Raw genomic sequence first — 10,939 nt, forward strand, 5'->3', positions numbered from 1 at the left:
CAGCTTTACATAGGGTGGAAGATAGGCTTACCCTGGCGTAACGTTTTGATAACAGTGTAAATCTCTCTAGGGCAAGGTGACTTTGATAAATATATTCACCTGCATTTACCCCCCAAAAATGAAATGCTAATTAGCTGCTAATGTGGCTATCCTAAAGAACTACAAATGCCATGATGATCTGGACAAGACTGCCGAATCGAGGCAAAGGTAAGGATCTCTGGATTAACTATATAATGTTAGCTAAATGTAGTAATGAATAAATAGGCTACATTTATTTAAATGAACAATTCTGATGGGGGGCACTTACCCCACGACTTTAAAAAACGCACCTTTTCTAAAAAAATACATTTAATTAAATAACTCAAAAAGTGTAAACTGTAGCAATTTTTTTCCCTTTATAGTTTATTAGCCTAAGCATGACCTTCATCCACATAATCCCCCCCCCAAATGTTGCTTTTTTGTGTCAGCAATTAGACATTGTTCTTAGGGGGGGCGAGTTACCCCATAGGACCCTACCGCCAGTCTCCTCTAGGTACATAGGATGGCTACTTCCCCACCAGAACCCTGGCCTGATGCGAACGTGAGTAGATTACGTTCAAAACAACGGTCGGCCATCTTGGAGACAGTCTCTACCTCTTATACCTCAGCGGTCAGGCGGGCACCATTCTTCAGATAAAGAAAAAAGAGCTAAAACTGTGCTGTCAAGATAATAGCTGTTGTGTCCGTTTCAAATGTACTACTACAGTTATGTAATAGCACGTTTCAACTTTCTAATTTAGAAAGAACATTTCATAACATACTAGGTCACAAATACGTCAAGGTATTATCAAGTTTGGTAAAGGTTTTAGCTATGTGTTATTTTTGTGTCAAACCGAGTGAGTGAAGAACGTGATAAAACTATTTTACAAGTCACATAGCTAACTAGAGACTTTGGGTTTGTCTGCGTGATTGAATGTACATAATTTCATCAAGATAATTTAATAAATAATCAATTTATTTGAGATTTCTGAGTTCATTTACATCAACATACTTCACTGCAGACAGTGCGGATGCATTAGAGAGAGAAGTTGACGGTTGCACTACTATTTTGAAGCTGCCTGAATGTAATGTCCAGCAGTTTTCTACATGTGTTGTAATCTAGGTTGAAACCTGTTCAACCGAAAAGAAAGTCAAAAAGAACCGGAAACTAAAGTGTTCTATACTTTTCAGGAATAGCAGTTATTTTAAAAGCATGGAATCCAGGTAATAACGTTATTTTACTTTCCTGGCATAAAATGTAAATGTAAAATTGTTCTCCAGTCCCACAAAAATCGCAACAACCCAGGTAACAAGGACCGTAACTGAGACATTTGTAACATTCCCTTAAGTCTTCCAGAGGTACTGAATGTCATAGCCCTTTTGGGACATTACAGGCACATTCATAACGTTTCTAATAAGTATTATAGAGGTTATAAATATCTGGTCGCTATACGGACATCATGGGACCTTTAAAAACGTTCCTTGGTAGTCCATGAAAGGTTCTGAATATCATGTTATTTTAGAGATATCTTAGGAACATTTCATAAGTACATCACATCGTTTAGCTACAGTGACATCGTATGACCAACACCTGTGAGAATATGGTTGCAAGATGAGAATGTGTGAAACATCTAACATTACATAAACTGCAGACATTGTCCGGTTTAGAGCAAAAAAATATATAAAAACTGTACGTCCAAATGTCATTCAGAGTAGTAATGTCTGTCTGTCTGTCTCTTCTCTGGCACTGTTGTGTGTTCAGAGGACTTAGGCCTTACCTGTCTGCTGCCGTCCCGTGGCCCCGTCTGCAGGCTCCAGGCCGAGATCACATTGAAGCCCTTCACCACACTGCTCTCTGGGAAGATATCGGCCAGCTGCTCCGCGTAGGACTGCTTATCCCTGTTGATCTTAGTACCGTTACTAACATCCACCAGAATCTTCCCCACTAGCGGCTCCCTCAGCCCAGCCAGGGTGGAGTAGTGCTCGGGGAAGAGGGCCACGAACACCAGGTCGGCCTGGGTGGCAGCCTGGTGCTGGGTGGTCACCTCAGCCTCCTCGGGAAAGAGGGAGGCACAGCGCTTGGGGTTGCGGCTGCCCACCACCACCCGGTACCCGGAAGCTACCAGCCCCGGTGGCTAAGGGAGCGGGAGAAGTCACCTGTGCCCAGGATGCCAACCAAGGGGGTACCTGGATCGGAAATTGAGGTTTTGAGGTGTCTGGGGCTGGGGCTGGCACCACCCCATATTAGAGGCTTCTTCATCTCCTCCTGGGGCATCCTGTCCTGTGCTGAAAAAAACCAAAAGGTCACTAACAGTGTCACATGTCTATCAATAGACAATTGTGTCTGTGCAGCATTCAATGTAAAGATGATTTTGTTATTGACACAAATTAACACTGATGTACTACTTGATTCAACTGGCAAACTAGCTAGCTAGCTAATGCAACCTGCTTATAACTGCTATAGCTAGCTAGCTAGCTAACTAACTAACTAACTAACTAACTAACACTACTACTACTACTACTACTACTACTACTACTACTACTACTACTACTCCTCCTCCTCGCAGGCTAACGAAGTTACTAGCTAGACATCCTTTATTTGTGCACACCTCTTGCAGGTGTACTGCCTCCAATACTTAGACAATGAGGTATTGAAGCCAGGGCTACGCAAATTGATATTCTAGCTAGCTACTCCTACTCCAAAGGAGAACTCATGTTAGCTAGCTAACAGTTAGCTAGCTGAGCTGGCTACCTACCTGTCCTTGCTTGGTTGAACGCAATGCTAGCTAGCTAAGAAAGTTAGCTAGCTAACATTTGGGCAAAATATAGAACACAGAAGTACCAACTATTTTCGACAAAATTGGTCAACTTCTATAAATGTCCTATGTATACTTTAACTAACTAGCTACAGCAAAACAGTAGACACAAATAACTTTTTTAATTCATCTTGGTTGGCTCACCTCCTTTCTTGACGTCTGTGTATTTTTGTCCTATGCTCATAACTTTGTGACGCAGAAATCTGTCCCCACCCCAACCGCGCCTCTGTGTGAAGAAGATAAGTTCCTCGCCAAACTGACATGAGAGCTGACCTACAGTAGGCTAGGACTGGCCCATTAAGTTAACAGTAGCTACAATATAAGTTATTCCTAGCAAGAAGACAGTAGACAACCCATAATTAACATGGTTCGAAAAGCTCTGACTCTTATGTAAATTGATTGCAGTGTCTATGGGTATTTAGAATTTTTATTTCAAGATGTTCTCTGTGGTGCATTAATTTTACATTGGATGTTTGGCTTGCTGTATCACAAGTTTATTTTCCATGGGGATCTTAAATGCTGTTGTTAAAAGTCAGCCCTGGGATTTACTGTAAATTAAAAACATAGGCCCACTAAAAGTAAAAGGGAGATTTGACTGCAGGTCAGAGGCTGTCAACACAGCTGTAACAGTCTGCCTTTGCCAGCTGTAGAAGGTTAAATGTATCCTTCTGGCTTACATGGTTTCCTCTCTCTCTCTCTCTCTCTCTCTCCTCACATAACCTACATTTGTCGATTTTCCATCCATTTGTAAATTATGGTTATTGATGGCTAACACTTGGGATGTTGAAGTAAAGTAAAGCACTGGAATTGAAACTGTCATTTTGTGACTATGACCTATGATGAAGATATTGTAATCTAATTTTGGAAGGTCATGTGACATTGATTGTGCAATTTGTTTTGACATGAGTAGGCTACATCTGAATGTTATGTGACTCGAGTGCCATGCCACTCCTATGAAATGATAAGTGATCTAATGAGAATGAGATATGACAAGGTTTTGTCTCTATCCAGATTCAGGAGATTCAAGGCTACTTGATTCAAGGCTACAGTGCATAGGCCTACATAATGTAAGTAGGCTAAAGACAATTAACCAACGACTGTAGCAGTCCGTTCCATTTCATAAGATGGTTATGAAGACATTTCTGTCAGCCACCGCCTTATATTGCTGCAGCATTTTAGGCCACTTTAAACTCTGACTTTACACTCCGAGATCCGTTATGGCATCAGTGTTTGTGGTTAACTTTCATCTCAGCAGACAGCTCTATCTGGGCTCATGTTGGATGCCAGGCATGTCCAAACTATTTCCCCGCCTGCCTTGCTCCCAAGCCCTGGCTGCTCCTCCGTATTACTGTAACCTTCCCGGCTCCGTCGGTCAAGATGAGCGTGGAAAGCTGGGATTTCTGTGGAAAGCCTCAGCCTTGATCACAGAATCACACAAATATATGACCATCAGCAGCCGTCCGTGACAGATTTGGAGTGTAATATCACACTGATCCATCTTGTAATCTATAAATCACAGAGCATTTAATGTGATTCATTGGAAATAAATGACTGTCTTTGATACAGGACCACATTTTTTTCATGAAGATTGTATACATATTTCATATACATTAGCCTATGTTTCAGTCTATTTTAACATCTAAGATTTCCCTTCATGCCAACAACTGTAAGAATGCATTTGCTGGCCTCCTGAGTGGCGCAGTGGTCTCCTGAGTGGCGCAGGGTTCGATCCCAGGCTGTGTCGCAGTTGGCTGCGACCGGGAGACCCATGAGGTGGTGCACAATTGGCTCAGCGTCATCCTGGTTAGGGGAGGGTTTGGTCGGCCGGGATGTCCTTGTCCCGTTGTGCTCTAGCAACTCCTTGCGGCGGGCTGGGTGCATGCACGCTGACATCGGTCGCCAGTTGTACGGTGTTTCCCGCCGACACATTGGTGCGGCTGGCTTCCGGGTTAAGTGAGCAGTGTGTCAAGAAGCAGAGCGGCTTGGCGGGGTCGTGTTTCGGAGGATGTGTGGCAATGGACCTTCGCCTCTCTCTCGAGTCCGTACGGGAGTTGCAGCGATGGGACAAGACTGTAACTACCAATTGGGGAGAATAATGCATTTGCCTACCAGCAGCAGATAACCATTGTCACATTCAGTTTGCTTGTAGTGAGGTGTTAAGTTATTTATCTTCTACAACATGTTTTAAGTTTTTAATGTAAAGATTTGATTTGTAACAGAACAAGGGACTACCGGTCACTCTGTGACCTCTAGGGTCAAAGGTCAACAGAAATCCAGCCAAGTCTAAAAACCTTCCTCCATGTCATCCACTGGCACCATGTCAACCACTGCCCAAATCTTTCCATTATGAGCTGGGCAGTGGGCACTAATGCAGCCCAGGGGACCATGACTCTGTGAGTCCAGTCTTACTGCATCAGATAACGCAGACTGGGCTGGAGAACTGGGTCAGGCTAGAGTTGGAGCCTGGGAGCAGACATTTATAGCCAGCAGTAGCAACGCATGTTCAATGTGTAGACAATGGAACACTTTGGTGCTTCAAAATCGGACACATACACAGAGAGTGGCGCAGATCAATGTCAAATGCTGTGTTTAGCTGGGATTCGATCTTTAATTTTGCTGAAATTTTGCTGATGATATTTCAATGGGCATTGCTCATTTGAATCACATAATTTCAAGAAATGTATTGCATTGTACCAGTTATTATTATTCACCAACTACTTCTCAGATATAGTTCAATGTGTCAAATCGGAGGGCCTGTTGTCTGGACCTATGGCAGTCTCTATGGGGGGTGCCACAGGGTTAAATTCTTGGGCCGACTCTTTTCTCCGTGTATATCAATGATGTCGCTCTTGCTGCTGGTGACTCTCAGTTCCACCTCTACGCAGACGACACCATTTTGTATACATCTGGCCCTTCATTGGACACTGTGTTAACAAACCTCTAAATGAGCTTCAATGCCATACAACACTCCTTCAGTAGCCTCCAACTGCTCTTAAACACTAGTAAAACTAAATGCATACTCTTCAATCGAACGCTGCTGGCACCCGCCCACCCGACTAGAATCACTACTCGCGGGTCTGACCTAGAAGTCTGGTTAGACTGTAAACCTCTCCTTCCAGACTCACATTAAGAATCTCCAATCCAAAGTTAAATCTAGAATCGCTTCCTATTTCGCAACAAAGCCTCCTTCACTCATGCTGCCAAACATGCCCTCGTAAAACTGACTATCCTACCGATCCTTGACTTCGGCGATGTAATTTACAAAATAGCCTCCAACACTCTACTCAGCAAATTGGATGTAGTCTATCACAGTGCCATCCATTTTGGCACCAAAGCCCCATATACTACCCCCCACTGTGACCTGTACGCTCTTGTTGGCTGGTCCTCACTACATATTCGTCGCCAAACCCACTGGGTCCAGATCATCTATAAATCACTGCTAGGCAAATCCCCTTATCTTAGCTCATTGGTCACCATAGCAACACCCACCCGTAGTATGCGCTCCAGCAGGTATATCTCACTGGTCATCCCCAAAGCCAACACCTCCTTTGGCCGCCATTCCTTCCAGTTCTCTGCTGCCAATGACTGGAACGAATTGCAAAAATCTCTGAAGCTGGAGACTCTTATCTCCCTCAATAACTTTAAGCATCAGTTGTCAGAGCACCTTACCGATCACTGCACCTGTACACAGCCCATCTGAAATTAGCCCACCCAACTACCTCATCCCCATATTGTCATTTATTTTGCTCATTTGCACCCCAGTATCTCTATTTGCACATCATCTCTTGCACATCTATCATTCCAGTGTTAATACTAATTGTAATTATTTTGCACTATAGCCTATTTATTGCCCTACCTCCATAACTTGCTACATTTGCACACACTGTATATATATTTTCTGTTGTATTTTTGACTTTATGTTTTGTTTTACCCCATATGTAACTCTGTTGTTGTTTTTATCGCACTGCTTTGCTTTATCTTGGCCAGTTCGCAGTTGTAAATGAGAACTTGTTCTCAACTGGACTACCAGGTCAAATAAAGGTGAAATAAAAATTGTAAAAAATATTCTGCATATTCCTAACTAAGGTTGGATATGCTGGGCTATGTGACGTTTGATTGAGTCCTCTACCTCCATTGGCATCTGAAAACATAGCATCCTCCTGACGAGTTGTGTGATTAGGGACATTGTACCTAATGACTGTATCACAGGGCAGCAGTTCATTGCAATGACCTCCATAGCATGGATAGTGGTGCACCATCCCGTCCTCTTTCCCTTGTTTTGTTATCACCCAAAGGTGTATTGTACAAATCCCTGGGAAAGGTCACATCAGCAGCCATGTGAGTAATGAGGCAGTAAGCATTTATCCTTTGTTGATGGAAACAAATGTGTTTCTACTTAACTGGATGGAGCACAGATAAGAGTTTGGTTTCACTTGTGCTAAATGAAACAGGTCCAACTTAATATACAATTGATCCTCAGATAAAAGCTCATACATTTTACTTGTATTCTTATGTGAGTGGTTTGGTGTATTTCTTTGATTGATTGAAATGTAATGGATGCTATACAGTGGGGCAAAAAAGTATTTAGTCAGCCACCAATTGTGCAAGTTCTCCCACTTAAAAAGATGAGAGAGGCCTGTAATTTTCATCATAGGTACACGTCAACTATGACAGACAAAATGAGAAAAGAAATTCCAGAAAATCACATTGTAGGATTTTTTTATGAATTTATTTGCAAATTATGGTGGAAAATAAGTATTTGGTCAATAACAAAAGTTTCTCAATACTTTGTTATATACCCTTTGTTGGCAATGACACAGGTCAAACGTTTTCTGTAAGTCTTCACAAGGTTTTCACACACTGTTGCTGGTATTTTGGCCCATTCCTCCATGCAAATCTCCTCTAGAGCAGTGATGTTTTGGGGCTGTCGCTGGGCAACACGGATTTTCAACTCCCTCCAAAGATTTTCTATGGGGTTGAGATCTGGAGACTGGCTAGGCCACTCCAGGACCTTGAAATGCTTCTTACGAAGCCACTCCTTCGTTGCCCGGGCGGTGTGTTTGGGATCATTGTCATGCTGAAAGACCCAGCCACGTTTCATCTTCAATGCCCTTGCTGATGGAAGGAGGTTTTCACTCAAAATCTCACGATACATGGCCCCATTCATTCTTTCCTTTACACGGATCAGTCGTCCTGGTCCCTTTGCAGAAAAACAGCCCCAAAGCATGATGTTTCCACACCCATGCTTCACAGTAGGTATGGTGTTCTTTGGATGCAACTCAGCATTCTTTGTACTCCAAACACGACGAGTTGAGTTTTTACCAAAAAGTTCTATTTTGGTTTCATCTGACCATATGACATTCTCCCAATCCTCTTCTGGATCATCCAAATGCACTCTAGCAAACTTCAGACGGGCCTGGACATGTACTGGCTTAAGCAGGGGGACACAGCAGGATTTGAGTCCCTGGCGGCGTAGTGTGTTACTGATGGTAGGCTTTGTTACTTTGGTCCCAGCTCTCTGCAGGTCATTCACTAGGTCCCCCGTGTGGTTCTGGGATTTTTGCTCACCGTTCTTGTGATCATTTTGACCCCACGGGGTGAGATCTTGCGTGGAGCCCCAGATCGAGGGAGATTATCAGTGGTCTTGTATGTCTTCCATTTCCTAATAATTGCTCCCACAGTTGATTTCTTCAAACCAAGCTGCTTACCTATTGCAGATTCAGTCTTCCCAGCCTGGTGCAGGTCTACAATTTTGTTTCTGGTGTCCTTTGACAGCTCTTTGGTCTTGGCCATAGTGGAGTTTGGAGTGTGACTGTTTGAGGTTGTGGACAGGTGTCTTTTATACTGATAACAAGTTCAAACAGGTGCCATTAATACAGGTAACGAGGGGAGGACAGAGGAGCCTCTTAAAGAAGAAGTTACAGGTCTGTGAGAGCCAGAAATCTTGCTCGTTTGTAGGTGACCAAATACTTATTTTCCACCATAATTTGCAAATAAATTCATTAAAAATCCTACAATGTGATTTTCTGGAATTTTTTTCTCAATTTGTCTGTCATAGTTGACGTGTACCTATGATGAAAATTACAGGCATCTCTCATCTTTTTAAGTGGGAGAACTTGCACAATTGGTGGCTGACTAAATACTTTTTTTCCCCACTGTATATAGAAAACAGAGGGGAGTTTTGAGATCCATTATACACATTGTGGATCATACGAGAACCAGTGTACCGGAGATTCCTTTCCTTTTCAAACACAACAGCTTGCCATGTCTTTGGCCACTCAGAAACTCTACATCGCCTTGAGTTATGCAGTTACTCTGATGTGGGTCAACCATGTCATGTTGTCCTTCTCTTTGAGGAACTGTTTGATCTGTACTTGAAATTACTCTAATGCAAACCTACATACTTTGATGACCACTAATCTCTTTATGTGTACGTTTTCAGTGACCTGTTACTATATCATTTTGGATTTCGAGATTAGCGAGATAATCCAGATAGCTAAAGTGATAACATGAGATTGAATCTGTCTTGGAGATAGCCAGGCCTGTTGCTGATGAAATGATAGCTCAAGTCCACCCACCTCCTAAGGGATATGTCTGGATCTGACATTGTGCCAGCAGCCAGCATCAGCTCACGTCCTCCACGTGTTAGTCTATCAACAATGGGACTCTGATAGTGTTAGGTTGAATCACTCTTTTCGTGTCTGAGATAGAGAGATTATGTTTTCACATGCAATGGGGGGAAAAGCAGGACATCAATTATGTGGGCAATGTAATCTTGATATGGGATGTCCATCACCTTATTTGTGTGGGTTTATTCCTCTTAGAAAAACCTACCAATATCACAGAAATACAAACATTTAAACTGGCTACGGATTCACACATAATTTTGGTATCTTTGGTATCCAATGGACTGATAGTGTGGGAGTGCTGGTTTAACATCTACTGTAGTTACAATGAATAAATAACAGGCATAAGCAAACTTTGTCTCATTGGATTTCATAAGAAGTATTATAAGCACAAGATGCTTGAGTTTATTAATTTTTTCTAAGTATGCTATGCTCCACTGCATCCTTTTTTTCCGGCAAAATAGCCTATGTGAGAAAGAGAAAATTAGTGACATCCCTTACCACAAACATAGTTTACTGTTGAAAAGGTGCACTTATATCAACCTCAGAATTACATTGACTAAAATAGATTAATTTGGATTGTTGTGGCAAAAAGGTGAGCTGGATAAAATCATGTAGTACCTAAAAAAAGCCTTAAAATGTCCAGGGGAAGAGTCAACAAACGTAGAAGTCCCAGGGGTGGACATGTGATCCCAACAGAGTCCGATTCACCATAATCTGAACACAATTCAGGAGAGTCTTAATCAATTGTTAACTAAATGTAAACCCTGTGCTAGAGAAAAAAAACGTTAATTGAAGTCTGAACCCTGTTAGGATATAGAGTAGTCAATGGTGGACATTATTTTGCTCACCAGCCCAATCAGGCTTGTTACAAGAGTAGAGAGGATATTTACTATCCAAAAGGTCACTTACCTTCCGGCACACACATCGGTGAGAGAGGTCTGAGAATGTGAGCCAGGGCAGTGTCTGATATTCCAGGCCCAGCTTTGGTAGTTGTACCTGGATAAATTGAATATTTGAAATCCTTGGCCCTTTGGAAACCCTGTGGTGGAGGTGAATGGAAGACATTCTGGGCCCTTTGGCAACCCTGTGGTGGAGGTGAATGGAAGACATTCTGGGCCCTTTGGAAACCCTGTGGTGGAGGTGAATCGAACCAATTCTGGGCCCTTTGGCAACCCTGTGGTGGAGGGAAATAATCCGATAGGCAGGGGAGGAGGTGGAGTAGTTTTGGTCTGTGGAACTGAAGTTTCCATGTCTTTTTGTCTTTTTTATGTTGCTTCAGCAGACCCTTCAGCTCAAACATGACATGCTTCATAATTGGAGAGATGGGCAGCACAGCCACGATGGGCTTCACTGGTGGAGAGATGGGAAGCTCAAACATGATGGGCTTCACTGGTGGAGAGATGGGCAGCTCAGCCACGATGGGCTTCACTGGTGGAGAGATGGGAAGCTCAACCATGATGGGCTTCACTGGTGGAG

General features: G+C 42.8%; 1 long non-coding RNA gene across 1 annotated transcript; it reads right to left on the reverse strand.

The window, feature by feature from the left end:
- Positions 1 to 9,594: 9,594 nt before the first annotated feature.
- LOC123485032 lies at positions 9,595 to 10,482 on the reverse strand. Its single transcript, XR_006658826.1, has 3 exons — positions 10,373 to 10,482; positions 10,082 to 10,177; positions 9,595 to 9,664 (listed from the first exon to the last, which is right to left on the reverse strand). It is a non-coding gene; the product is annotated as an uncharacterized LOC123485032 (long non-coding RNA).
- Between the last annotated feature and the right edge of the window lie 457 nt (positions 10,483 to 10,939).

The sequence above is a fragment of the Coregonus clupeaformis genome, unplaced genomic scaffold (assembly GCF_020615455.1).
Source record: "Coregonus clupeaformis isolate EN_2021a unplaced genomic scaffold, ASM2061545v1 scaf0540, whole genome shotgun sequence".
NCBI lineage: Eukaryota > Metazoa > Chordata > Actinopteri > Salmoniformes > Salmonidae > Coregonus > Coregonus clupeaformis.